This window comes from Anser cygnoides, chromosome 10 (genome assembly GCF_040182565.1).
Source record: "Anser cygnoides isolate HZ-2024a breed goose chromosome 10, Taihu_goose_T2T_genome, whole genome shotgun sequence".
Taxonomy (NCBI): Eukaryota; Metazoa; Chordata; class Aves; order Anseriformes; family Anatidae; genus Anser; species Anser cygnoides.
This window is the reverse complement of record NC_089882.1, coordinates 21,919,250-21,933,653: the sequence shown is the minus strand read 5'-3', so window position 1 is coordinate 21,933,653 and position 14,404 is coordinate 21,919,250. Positions and strand designations below refer to the sequence as shown.

General features: G+C 44.8%; 1 protein-coding gene across 6 annotated transcripts in view; it reads right to left on the bottom strand.

Annotated features, from left to right (window-relative positions):
* FBLN2 (fibulin 2) overlaps positions 1 to 14,404 on the bottom strand; it is a 117,404-nt gene that overhangs the window by 87,642 nt on the left and 15,358 nt on the right. For 2 of the 6 annotated variants that reach the window (XM_048046171.2, XM_067002855.1), the window contains exon 1: positions 10,652 to 10,807. The exons of 3 other annotated variants lie outside the window; for them this stretch is intronic. The gene's annotated coding sequence lies outside the window, so the exon portion shown is untranslated. Of the gene's footprint in view, positions 1 to 1,302; positions 1,685 to 10,651; positions 10,808 to 14,404 lie in introns of those variants that run through there. One more of the 6 variants, XM_048046174.2, reaches the window with a different exon arrangement.

The window sequence follows — 14,404 nt, the reverse complement described above, 5'->3', positions numbered from 1 at the left end:
CTCCTGAGCCTCATGCAGGGTGGAGCTGGGGGGTTTGGCCACTTCGTTTATCCACTCACCTACACCCAGGTTTCATGCACGTAGAGAAAGAAGCCTGCCCGTGCACTAGCACAGCTGGCAGCAAACGAGGAATGCAGTAGTGGCACTCGCCACTGGTGCACAAAGCACCAGCACACATAGCTGCCATTCCTCCCGGTCTCCCAGTGCTACCCAGTCCAAACTGGCTCCCAGGGCCCGGGTGCAACCTGAGGGACCAACCACAGCCCTAGTCTGTGATGTTGAATCTCTTCTCTATCACATCAGTAAAAGCATTCCAAAAAGCACAGTGGGAAGCTGAAGCGCATGTGCACAGGCACACTGTACAACAGGGCTAACGCGTTTCGCCTGTCTGTGTATTTTAGCACCTCTCCCCAGCCAGACCTCTCTGGTCTGCTGCAGCTGCCAGCAGCTCTTAAATGGCTGCGGTCATAGCTGAGACTAAGGGAGGAAGAAGGGAGGGGACGGAAGGAAATATCAATTTTAAAACAATCCCTTTTAAATGCAAGAGAAAAATGGAAATTTGTGAGAGACTGTTCTTGTATGAAAAACAGAAAAAAAAAAAGAAAAAAAAACTAAGCTCAGTAATTCCTGGCTCGGCTGTGCCAGCCAGTGGATTAGCTCTTCCTTTCACACCCTCTCAATCCGGAAACTTGTGATCTCACCAAGCACTGGAAGGGATTGCTGCTGGCTGCTCCTGGCCCATCTCGCTAGCAGAGGTAACTAAAGTGCTATTCACCAGACGGATGAATGAAAAGCGGAGAGATTTCCTTTGCTGCTCTTATGCAATATGCAGTGCGCAGAGCCAGACCTTTCTGCCTGCTAATTAATGAAACTTGAGATGAGCTGAAGCCAGCCTTCTTGCTCGGGGCACCTGGGTTGGGGGGAAGGAGAAGAGGGGAAGGATAAACCCCAGTGCAAATCCAAATCCAATAAACTGCCTTTTCTTATCGAAAGTAAAGCACAAGATGCTTAGTCACTTCAGTGTTGTCAACGCTCCAGTTCTTGGCAAAATCAGCCAATTTTCAGAAGTCATAGCTTTTGCAGGCGGTTTCCCTCAGCTTTATTTTCAATAAGAAATCAGTTACTGTAAACCCCCTTTTCATGGAAAAGCTTAAAAATGGACATTTGGGAGCCTGGAGGATCATTACTTAATTCAACAGAGAACTCAAGAGTGGGACAAACCAGGAGCAAGCAGCGGAGATCAAAACTCATGCGGCTTCCCAAGAGCAGCTCCGACAAGACCTCCCTTCCCCGCACACGCACCCCAGGCAGAGATGCTCCCGATGCTCTCCAGGACGTTCCTCACATCAAATCCGAACAGGAACCCGGCACGCTGCAGTAATGGCCCATCACCCAAGGCATTTCGGCTGCAGTAGCCAAGCATTAGCAACAGTGACCAGGCAGCTCTGGGACACGTTCCTCCAGAAAGCGCAGCTTTCTAATCCATCTTTGAAGAACTGGAGAGTAAAGGCAGCCTTGTTCCAAGCGCATGGCAGGGCAAAGAAAGCTGTGGAGGGGAGAGTTGTATCTTGCGTGTAGTGTCAGTGCTCCCCCTCGCCCCAGCCCAGCCCAAAATACCAGGGCAGGTATTTGGCTCACTGAGCAGCGAAATTCTGTGTCATTGGGAGGCGCCACTGCAGCGGATCCAAAGTGACTCAGTGGGAGGATGGCAGCTGCAGGGAGTGAGAGAGAAACGACTCACATGGGGGAAAGGAGGGGAACAGGAACACCATCCCGCCCCATGCACGGGGAGGAGCTGGTCCCCGTCCCAGCTCAGACATGCTGATGGCTCAGCAAAGGGGCTGTGCGTGGACGGGGACTGGAGCAGCTGGAACAAGCACAAGAGACCTGAGAGTGTCAGACCAAGGAAGATGTGGCTTCCCTCAGGATGATGCAAATGCAGCATCCATGCACAGGAGGCTCAGCACGCACTTGCAGCCAGGCCAGGGTCATGCAGCTCTGCAGCAACAGAAACCTAAGTATTTCGTTTTTGTGAAAATTTTTATATATATATATATATATATATATACACACACATTTTTAACATCACCAAGTTTCAGGTGACTGTATATGCACCTCCAAAACACAATTAACTAATCCAGCTATTTCCACGACAGCCAAAAAAATCTGGGAAAAGATTAAAGCAAAGTCAGCGACAGCCATTCAAAAACATTTCCCAAGGCACAGCCAACAAAAACTTGTCAAAGCTCATAAGTTATGAACCAATTTGCAAAGAGAGAGCTCTTTTGGCAGCGTGCAGGCAAAGCGTGTCCCTGGGTCCCACAGCACCTCAAGCAGCCATACACACGCGGAGACAGCCCCAGGGGAGGCGGCGGCACAGCTCCAGCACGGCCGTGCCCCGGGGGATGACACCGGCACGGTTCAGTGCTCCAGGCTCAGGTGAATGTTGCAAATACTCTGCGCTGATGAGCAAAGGAAATAAATTGTTCTCATTTGCCTTAAGAGTCGCACTCCTCCCTTCCCACTCAGGAGAAACAAATCCCCGCTTCCCATAGTACTCCCCATTATTTAGTACTTTTTGGTGAACACCGTAAGCAACCAAAGCTGAACCTGCTCCTGTGTTTGGTCTCATAATCTTGCTCCTCAAAAAGTATCCTTTCAGGTCCTGGATTACACTTCTCTCTCCCCCGTCTTTCCCTAACTTCCTCCGGGATAATCCAGCCTCTGTCCCTTCCCACTGCCTCCCAGAGCTCACATATCTGCAGGGCTGCTGCTCCCTCTCACCAAGGCACAAAATAGCTGCAGTCTCAAGGACAGCGGCATGCAAGATCTGAGCATCTTGTTTCTAGTCACTCCCCGATCCCCTTTCACCATTTCTTCTCTCTTCAGCGAAGTGCCTATGATGCTGCTTACAACTTTCTTTAAGTAACAGATTCAAGCTTTGCATTTATTTGTTTTCTCAATCCAGTTGTTTTCTTAATCTTCTACTACACACGAGTCCAGCCAGCACTCTGCACCTCACAACCCATTGTTTCCCTAACCCTAAGATACAAAAAAAGTTTCCCCCATCCTAAAATAGAAATTAGGCAAAAGAAAGTCCACTTTTTAACTGACAGCTTAGCAAGTGGCAGTTCCTGCCCTGCCTACTGCCATGTGCCACGTTGGAAATAACTAACAACTGTTTTCATTGAGGGAAGACTGAAGGAACTGCAACACTGTTTTCCGCAGTATATCTGTAAGGCAGAACTGCTCACCAGCCGGGCTGGCAGCTCTTCTACTGCCTGAACTTCAGCCTCAGAACCGAGGACCTTGACTTGAAACTCTCTGGAGTAACTCAGCGGGGTTGCTTCAGTCCACCAATTAATTTCAAATGACGGTCACAACAAAATGTCAATGCAGTAATTTTGTAGTAAATATTTTTTCAGTGAACATGTCTTGGCCTTGACATTGTCATTATTAATAGTGGATCTCTATCTGCCGTGCTGAAAATAACCCTTATTGTGCAGTGAACATTTTATAATCTCTTACTATTTTTGGTTCACAGTTCCTCCACAACATTTATACAGCACTCTGTCAATGTAGCTCTTTAGGTCCATAACACACATAGCTGCTGTCTAAAATCAGGATTTTCCTAGGAGTAGGCTGTGACTTGTGACATTTTCCCCTCGAAATGCACAATGATTTTTCACATTGTAGTGAAATCCCCCAAGAAGGGTCTGAGATCAAACTCCTTTCCTTTATGACTCAACAGGATCCAAATCTGTCCCTCAAGAGAGCAAATATGCTCTCAGTAACCAACTGTAGCAACAAACCAACTCTTTTCATGAGCTATGCTCTGCTCCACAGCTGAGAAAATACATCTTCTGCTCCCCCAGCTGCAGAGCGTACCTAGCTGAGACTTGCATGCCAGTAGGTGAACTTCAGCACACCCTGTCCTGCCTGTGCTCCAGCTTTCAACTAACACTTAGAGGCAGCACACGAGGTCATCGCTACCTTTGTTCCATACACAGAGGGCATTATCCTGCCGTATTCCTCTGGATAAAGGCTGGGGAGGGGAGGGGGAACAGGGAACATATGAAATGCTAGCTCAAATTTACCCATCGCAAGCACGCTGTAGCTTGTGATCTTTTTCAGGTTTTGGAAGCATTACTCCCGTGAGTATCCTGTGAGTTTGCTGTGCTCTAATGTGAGCAGAGAGTCTTTCTGTCAGAAAGAAGGGACAAGAATCAGCATCACAAGAAGAAACACCTGCCCTGACCATCACTTCTATCTTGAAGGCTTGTCAGGAGTTAGCCTGCTATGAACCAAGATCTTCAATGCAGGACAGGGTGCACAGGGCCTCTGCTCCCAGACACCAGTCTGTGCCCGGACCAGCACACAAGGACCATGGATACAGGATGAAATGGAGACGTAAAAGACAAAAGGGTGGACACATCTCCCAACAGAAACTGATACCAGTATTGCTAAACAGTCATCTTTTTCCTGCCTCTGCTCAGCCCCATTTTGTGATTTTCCAGTCCTGTGGGTTTCTACAAGCCATGAAGGAGGACACAGAGTTTAGCAATCAACCCCAAAGACAGGCTGGGTTAAGGATTTAGCCTTATAACTTTCCACTGAAAACTGTTCAGCTACTGAACCTGGTAGAGCATGTGCCCAGACATCTTTTGGTAGGAAGATGAACTTGGGTTTATTTTGGCACTCACACACATGCCCTCTCTCCACCCATGCCACGAGACACTGGACAGCAGACAGAGCACATCTGTACCGAGTGGACTGGATGCACCACGAGGCACACTGCCAACCAGAAAGTAATAAAGTCCAGAAAAAGAAATGATGATCAATCCTACAGGAAGAGATTCCTCTCATGTGGTGACAAAAGAAATCCCAAATAAGAGTCATTATATATACCAATTAAATTCTTTAGCTAGAGCAAAAAAATTATTTTAATGGAGAAAAAACTAGGACATTTGGTTAAAATGTTCTCACAGAAATGTTAATTACCACAGGCATTAAGCAAACGGAAACCAAAGCCTACCATTTGTTGAGCACTTTGAAAAGTTTTAATGCAAAAAATGTGCTTGAAAGAAACCTTCAATTTTTCCTCATGAATGAAGGCAAATCCCTGTAAATGAAGCCTACATCTATCATGCTGCTAATCAGTCAGCAGCCACAGATGTAATCCATCAATCAAAACCGTTCCTGTGCAAACTTTCCATAAAAGATAATGGAATTAATTTGGTTTGCTGGATACTGAAACGTGAAAAGATGCCTGCTCTGTTATTTCATCTTGGAGCCCCCTGTTCAGAGACAACAATAATGCCAGATGTAACTAATAGAACTTACCCTCACAATACCTCCCATCTTCCACCATGTTTATTCTTCTCTGATCCTCCAAGACTGAAGAGTTGTGTAAAAGAAGCTGGGAGTTGCTGCACGACTCCTGCTTTTGGGCAGCAACCTGTCCTGTAATCCCCTGCCTCAGCACGAGGGCAGGGAAAGCTTTGCTCCTCCGGGGCCGGGGAGCCCTTGAGGCAACGTGACAAGCAACCCATGTCACAGGCACCCAGAACACATGCACAGCTGCCTGAGAGCTGTCATCATACCTGCTGTAGCACTCAGCTATAGGAACGGAACTTGATGCTGACCAGGAACATATCTTACAGACAGACCTGCCAGAGAGCATCTGGATGGACGCTGCCTTGAGCCCTACTTACCCTCCAAGAGATGCTGAGGCCAGTAATAAATACTACCTCATTTACTGAAGACTAAAACCTAGAGAAGCATTCTGGGTGAGGTAGCCTCATTAGAACTCATTTATAACCAACCCAAAACAGATTAAAAGCTATTTAGGGTTCATGATAAAATGAAAGCACTGACTGGTACTCTGAAACTCATGAAAGCAAAGTATCTAGTATTATTTCACGCTCAACATACACACATACATATAAACATATAAAGGCATGTATTTCTTGTACTCCTGTGGCACACGAGGATAATTTCCTGAAGCTAAGAGCACTGTTTTGGGGTCTATTTTTGGTAGTCTGTACAGAATCTCACACTGGCACATTCAGTGATGACAAACAGTTTGCTCTGCATCTAAATACATTTACTCAACTTCTGCTCTCAGATGCACGTATGCAGTTCTTCTTGTGGTCATAATGATTTGTGGTTCTGTACAATATTTACCCTACAAACCAGAATGATATTAGAAGAGCAAGTCTTGTTTACTTTGTAAGTTATACATTACATTTTCTATTACCAGAGGAAGCTAGTATGGTTTGCTGTGTAAGTATGCAACCCATACTCCAGAATATTTCAAGTTATTGATGATCAACAAATACAAGTAAGCCCACGATAACTTGCAAATAAAGGCAGAACATAAAAACTAAAAATTTCAGCAATCCAGAAATGCTGATACTACAAAGTTTGGGTTTGTTCTAGTAGGAAACATGCTATGTTTTTTTAAGATATTTAGCAAAAATGAAATTTTATTTTAACTGTTGCCCAGAAGAAAACAAGTCTCATCACTTTGATGGAACAAACATCCTTTGAAGGAACAAACCAGACTTTCTCCAGCATTTATGAGAAAAAGTCAGATCCTTTCAAGTATACGAAAATGTAACCTATCTCCATCTTCTTGTATAGGATTCTGGGGAAATGATGTAAACATTGATGTAAACTTTGCTTTTCATGCCAGGCTACATCCAGGTATTTCTCCTATGCTGGAGACAGAATCCAGAGCAATCTACTGCTTAGCGCTCTACTTTTGCATTAAATTATGTGCGTACAGCTACTCCCACTAATATAAAATTCAGTCTGAATAATTTTCTGTATGTTACCTTGTAGAGGTGCATATCATTTAAGTAACAAGAATACTTCTTTCCCTTTGACAACATATTTTTTTGGTGTTGTTGTTGCTGTTCTTGGTGCATTAAAATTTATATATGTAGTCTGGTCAGTGTTTCTCCTGTAAGGGAAGGAAGCTATTTTATTTTCCAGCTAAAGAAAATCTACAGCTCTAAGATGATTTATGCACGGGGAAATAAACCATTAACACAAAGGATGAAGAATGAGCTGATAATCACTCCCTTCTCCACAGTCCAGCACAAGACTGGCAAGAAAAATTAAGATGACAAAGTCACTAATATGCAAAAGATAAAATAAAGTCTTCTAAAAATCACAAGACATTTGGCTAAAAAGAAAAAAAAAAAAAACAGTAAACACAAGTGATTAGGACTATAACATATTCTTCGCAGTGAGAGCAGAGGTATTCCAGCTGTCCAGCCTTCCCTCAGACTCCTCTGCTAGTGCTGCCACAAACACAGCCTCCGACCCTGCAGTAACAAGCAGCCATCCAGCAGAAAAAGGCACCTGCAGAGAGCCTTCCTGTGGCACGACCTCACCTCTCCCCAGGATGATTTTAAACACTCTGGCAGCCCGGTCAGACGTTCACAACCATCTGACTGATTTGGGAGGTTGGGAGAGGGAGGATTTTCATCCGATACCCAATCATTATAAGGGTACTACAACTTTTGCAGAATCATTTCTAAATGGAAGCTGCTGATACAGTGATCTTAGCTACTCAAAGTGCAAAGAGCAAGAACAGAGGGGTCCATGAATCTAAATTGTCTAAAGAACAAGGCTTTAGTTTAAATTCAGTTTTCTAGAAGTTACCTCAACTGATGAAGCTTCTTCTACAGTCAGTAAAGAGGTGGGTAAAACTTTGGAGGGCAATTAGTATTACTAATAGCCCATTTTAAGATGTAAGGATTGCCCCCTAGAAGTGTGCTTGTCTTTATGCACCTTATGAGGACCTTAGACAATTAATTACCTTATTTTCAGGTAGATTAAGCTGAAGAGCCTGTGATTTTTCAATCTGCAAAGGAAAACTTTACAAGGAACACGACCAAAGTTTATAGAATTGAGAGAGAGACATAAAGGGAAGGTGAAATTCATTCACCAGACCTGGCCCACCGAAGTGCATAGGCCAGTGAGAAAAAAGCAATCATTCCCCAAAATGCTAGCCGCCAGAATCTCACTAGAGCTCTGAAAAATGATGGAGGTTCATCATCCTAACAGATCCTGTCATTTAGAAGAACGGAGAATGAAATTGGTGCAACTTCTGGCAATTCTCGCAATCCACTGTTTGACCTGTATGACTCTTTTAGGGGAGGTGCAAGATGTGGATCATGATGGAGATGTTCTACTCAGTTCTGTAAGTTTAGCTATATTACACACTGATATGATAACGACTGTCAGGATTCAAGTGTTCATCACTTCCACACTATTCTCAGAGGGCCAAAGCTCTATAAATCAGGTAAGGCAGAACTGCATTGCATGGAGACAAGATGAAGACATTGCCAATCTGATTATAAATGTAACATGTTCTTTTTATGAAGAGACTGCTGTCAGTATATATTGACCATATTATATACTCACCACTGCCTTCCAAATCCTCAGAAATATGATTTTCCCTTTGGGATATTTAAGTAAAGTAAAAGTTCACCTTTAAAACAATGTTAAGCAATAGCTTTCCATGTTACCTTCCAACGCATACTACCACTTCAGCCTACAGACGCTGTTTTTCCTTCAGCAGAGGATTTCAAGTTGTTTGACTATACCTTGCTTATTTTACACAAATGCTCTTCCTTTCTTACAGATGGATACGATCCGTTGAAGACCTGGAACATTTTATCCCATAGCAAAACTCATTCACAGTACCATCTGTTCTTCCTGCAGGGGCACAGTAACGCCAGAAACTGTTTAACATTCCATAAATTAAGACCATATAATGGATAGCTCATTGTTAAATGGAAGCAAGGAATAATTTGGAACCTGATGACAGATATTTTGCTGGGAATTTGCCTTATAAATAGTATCCAATGTATTATTTTTGGTTTGCTTCCTTAAAAACGTCACATACAACATTAAGCAGCAAAGGCATGTCACAACCAGGACCATCCTAATGCTTGACTTTATCCCCACTTCCATCAGGGTCAGCCGGATCCTTTCTAATGACTTCAGAGGGGTTGCATTGGTCCAATGGGTTAGAACAGATTCACTGAAAAAACAGATTCTGTTCTCATTTACCCTGGTTTGCGTTTGTTGCATCTGTATGATAAATTATCTAAGAGAACAGAATTCAATCTTTAGGTTTAAGAGCCATTAAAATATCAATGTAACATCTATAAAATATGACATATGTTGCACTTACACACACACACACACACACCGTTTCACTTATTGGTAAGAAACCCTAGCCAGAAATGAACTGTTACTTGTTATTCCTTTCTACTTCAAAATACTAAGACATGCAGAAGTTTAATCAATAAAAGGGTTGGACATAAAATCCTACTATGACTATGTATCATTTAACATGAAAACAGCCTTATTTTGCCATCCATACAGAGAAACCGCAATTAAATAGAAGCCTATAACAAAAAAATAGAGCCCGCAAAAGAAATCAATACTTCTTAATTGGAAAAAAATGGCACTGCAAAATCCTCCGCCCAAGAGAGGGGCTGAGTGGCACCGTGCCCAGTGCTCCGGGCTGCCTGGGGACAAGCAGTCCTCCCTAACATGCAACCCTCGTCACACGCGCCGGGAGCTGCGTGTGAGCTGTGCTTCCCCGTCCCAGTGCACAAGCTGCACTTCTTAAATCAGAAAAGTGCTATATGGCAGCGTGCCTCAGGACTTGTTGGGGAAACAGAGAAACCAACGACCTTACACGCTCAAAGCATTAAGAATTAGCGTCTAAAGCTCGAGCTATGTCTGTGGAGTCGTTACTTAAGACTACGTAAGTAAGCTTATACAATTACTACCATCTCTTTGTGAAGCTCTCACATTGCTACAATAAAATTCGCAGAAGCAGCGCACTTCCAGCCCAAGCATTACAGTTCCCAGAGACAATGCAGATACGTTTCCATCCCATCAGGTCCTTGGCGGTGGGGGAAGGGCAGGAGTGGTGGGGAGGGGGAAATGCAACCTGAGAAGTGGTAAGTGTGTCAAAATCCAAATTACTTGGAGATATTTTGCAGCACAATCATCCTTTATGCTTGTGCAGCTCGGCTCATATGGCTCACATTCAGCCTGTCACACCGAATCATTGCTACTTCTTGACTTGCATTAACAAAAACAAACCTAACTTTTGCTTCAGTATGTGAGGTAAAATGCTCTCCGAATCCACAATCAAAAGGCCAGAAGCAGCACTAAAAATAATTGCTTTTGTAAGAAGCTCACTTCTGACGAGAAGTGAAAAAAAACTCCGTGAAGTTCTGCCTAACAGCACTAGCACACATGTGTTGCTTATGGAGCATTTCGCAGAAAATCGTACTGCAAAAAGCTTTGTCCATACGCAGAGCAGACACGGCTTTAGCAGTCTTACCTAACAAAGCAAACCCGCCTCTATCTACTTAAGTCTTTAAATTGAATTAAACCAAAGATATTTAGCAAAAGTTTCAGAGTATCACGAAGAGTTAGAAAGTAAATCTGGAAAACAGAGTACAAAATCAAAGAGTAAACACAGCCAGATAAAATCTTTGCAACTAGCAGAAAATAAGGCACAAAGCAAAGCCAGCACTCGAACAAAGTTATTTTACGCTTCTCCCAACAAATTGCAACAAACGTCCAGTTAGGAAAGATTTCTGCTGACCTGTGGATGTGCAGCACTGTAGATGCAGTGAGTTTTCCTATCACCTTTTGTTCCCAGCCATGTCAGCTGTGCTCTGCTCCAAGTGCTGCTCACACTCCCAAATCCCCTTTTCCAGCTCTATCTTAGGAACTGCCCAGATTTTGTAGTGTAATCTGAGCAGGGAAGTACCATGTGCCTATGATATGGTTAATTCACTTTTTACCCCCCGCGATGCCTAAGGAAGCTGCCTCGCATTTCAAAGCTCTGCCTGCGACCGCCTGACCCAGGTATGGCCGGGGCAGCACCGGGGCTGCCTCCTCTGTGCGGACGGGGCCGTTAAAGAGCTCGTTCCCAAATTGCAGATCCCGGGACAGGGGCTGCACCCAGCCACTGACGACCATGGTTCCCCTTCCTGGGGTGCTTGGTGCACAGCGGGGCACAGTGCCCCACATTGAAGGGAGCCAGTCCCATTGCCCAGGGCCACCACCACTGAGCTGGGGGCACCGCTGTCCCCAGGACAAATACGAGGCCCTTCACAGAGACAGCTCTGGCAAGGCCCAGTGAGCCCCACTGAAGCTCAGGCATCTGGTCCGGGACCTCTGGCAATGAAGACGTTAAATGGGGCATGCTGCAAGACTCCCAACCACTCCTCTCCAGTGCTGCCATCAGCTAAGTGAGAAACCCTCTCAGCTTCTTCTGTTAACAAAAGAAAGCTCTCCACACACAATAACAAAACTTCTTTCTGTTAATTATTCTGTTAAGATTCTTCTATTTTCATCGGTCTACTTTTGTTTTGTATTTGCAGTCGCCATCACAGAATCACAGTGGCTGAGGTTGGAAGGGACCTCTGGGGACCACCCAGTCCAATACACACCGATAAGATCCCTGTCCAGCCTTCTCTTCTCCAGGCTAACCAGGCCCAGCTCTCTCAGCCTCTCCTCATAAGAGATGCTCCTGTCCCCTCATCATCTTCATAGCCTTCCGCTGGACTCGCTCCAGGAGCTCCATGTCTATCTTGTAGAGAGGAGCCCAGAACGGGGCACAGGACTCCATGCTTAATGATGAGAAGTCTGCACTGCAGAGGGGAAGGAAATGCCTCTTCTTCCCAAATTCTGCACTGGGAAGAGTTAAACCAGCTGCGAAGCTGCCAAACACACATAGAGCAGCGTGGTGCAGAGAAGACAGAGCAGTCTTTGAGCCCTGTCACTCCCGCTCATCCAGTCCCAGCCACACCATCAGGTCCTAAGTACAGCACACCAAAACCCGGGTGATTTACAACCAGTACTGACCTGGCGTAACTTTCTCCTCAATTTTTAGGCCTTGGAAAGGGCAAAGCCCAACCAGCCAATGGTTGTGTTATTTCCCAACTTTCTTGAACGCAACCTCCGTGTAATCCCAATGTCAATACTGTCAGTGTTTCAAACGCTCCTAAATCAAATTACACAGGAAGGCTGAAGGGGCATCCAGCCCCACTTGGCAAGGACTCACCAAAGAAATGGGTGATTTCTATTCACGGTCTTGGCCAAGCCTGGGCAGAGGGAGGAAACAGCTAGAGCTGCTTTCAAACGGCTGAGAAGGAGCCCTTAGGAGAGATTAAAGTGGAGCAACAGTCAGGGATCTTGGAAAAGGAAGGATCTAAGACACAAAGATGGCTGATAACAGGAAAGTTCTGGGGGAGCTTTAACTCTTGTCCAGAAGAATGCAAAGCAATTTCATGTAAGGAACCTGCTTTTTATAGGCTTGGCTTTGTAACACTTGCAAATACCTTGTGTGGGATTTTAATGATCCCGTGATGCTTCTGAAGTTTTCCTTTCTTCAAACTCTAGGCCATTGGATAAGCAAGTTTATTCTAAACCAAAGGTGCCAGTTCCATCTTCCCTGTTGAATAATTAACTAAAATCAGTTATGTTTGAAATCGGAATGCGTGTAAGGTAAAACAAGAAATAACATACCGTATAGGACTACTTCAGATAAAACTATAGTCTTCGATGATGCATTCAAGATCTCAATCAGCTTGGAAATTTGATCTCGATCAGTTACAATGGATATTGCTTACAAAAAAAAAGTAAGAAAAAGGAAGTGATCTCAAAGGTTAGGAATGACGGCCAACAGACATCTCTTTTGCTGGCTGGCTGCGCGTGCACTCACAGCGCGTCCCTCTGCCGAGCACTGGCACCATCTCCGTTGTGTCACAGGCAGTGCTCCATGGTCCTCACCCCATTAACACGTGGATCCACGCCCCCCAAGTGGTGACCCCTCCGATTCCCACGGACCTCAAGCCCTCTGGGTCAGTGACAGGCAGCGAGGGCTGCACAGCTGGGGCAGGTCACAGCTCGCTGCAGGAAGCCAGCCCTTCACTGCTTAATTTCAGTAGCCTGCAGAACAGGCTATAATTTGCTGAAATGATGATTAATCAGATCTTATTTTTGTCTAAGTCAGTTAATGAACAGCCAATTAAGTATCTCAGTAATTCTGAAATAACAAAAGGATACTGCCTGAGCGATAACTAATAGCTACTTAACAGCACAGGCTAGCGTCATGGTAAAATCAAGTCTGGCTGAAAGGGCAGAAGGTGCGATTAGGAGGCCCCTTCACCCACATGTCACCAAGCCACCATTTTTCTCCTGCCTCAGAGAGCTCCTTAGAGCTACAAAACCCTGTTCTGAGCACTGTGAAGGCCCCGAGCATGCCAGGCATGGGGGCAGCCCCCGCAGCCCTGCCACTGTTGGCACCCAGGGCTTTGCTCTTTTTCGCTGCGCTCCAGGCTGCAGACACCCCCACCCCAGCTGCAGCTCTGCAGAGGGCTCCAGCCGCTGCCTCCAGCCCGTCCCTGTGCCCATTGCTGCTCCTCAGGCCTGCAAGTGGCAAGGAGGAGCTGGGAGCGCTTGCAGTGCTGCATGGCCGGGGGACAGCGTGTCCCCAGGCAGCCACCGCCTGCAGGCTCCGTGGGATGGTGACTGTCTTGCGCTTCAGTTCGTATCTTCTCCAGACTCCAAACAAATCCATAAAAGCTTAATTCTGATCATATAAATCAGGATAAGATTAAGCTATATAAACACAACTTAATGCCATACCAAAGAAGCAAGGAATGACGGTTTTTAAAGAATCCATCTTTTATTTCTTTTTTTTTTTCTTTACTTTTTAAAGCATTTCTTCAGTGGGAATTGTGCTGGAGCAAAGAATGCAAAACCATAGAAGCTTCCAAGAGGGAGGTCATGTGAAATTACTGTATTTCAAGATTTTTCCAAATCACTAACATTTTGATTCTGAATGCATTTGTAAGAATCTGCCAACGAACAATCTTTCATTGTCAAATCAGGCAATTTTTTTGCATCTTTTCTAACTGTCCTTCCTTGTTTCAGGTATTTAAAAAAAAAGAAAAAAGAAAAAAAGATGTGGAGAACTGATGCCATTTCTGTAGAAACTTCAGCAATCCACAATGACACTGCAGATTTTTTCAAACAAAAAAACAACCCCCGAAAAAGAACAAAGGACATCCTTTGTTTCAGACAAAGAATTTCAGGAGAAACCACAAAATGTTCAAGCAAAACATTAAACATTTGATTTTCCACCCATTTTGCCAGCAGTCCAAGTTTTCCCATAGTTCTAATATCAGTGTCAATAAGGAGGGGAGGGGAAGCAGGTCAGATGGACTGCAGTCAGGCTGCAACTCCAAATCTGTGCTAGTGGAAGGATAAAAACAGGATGTGATTTGCAGAGAGCATTTCTCTCCTTTAACTTAGTTTTTCTTTTCGTGAGGAAACAAGACCTACT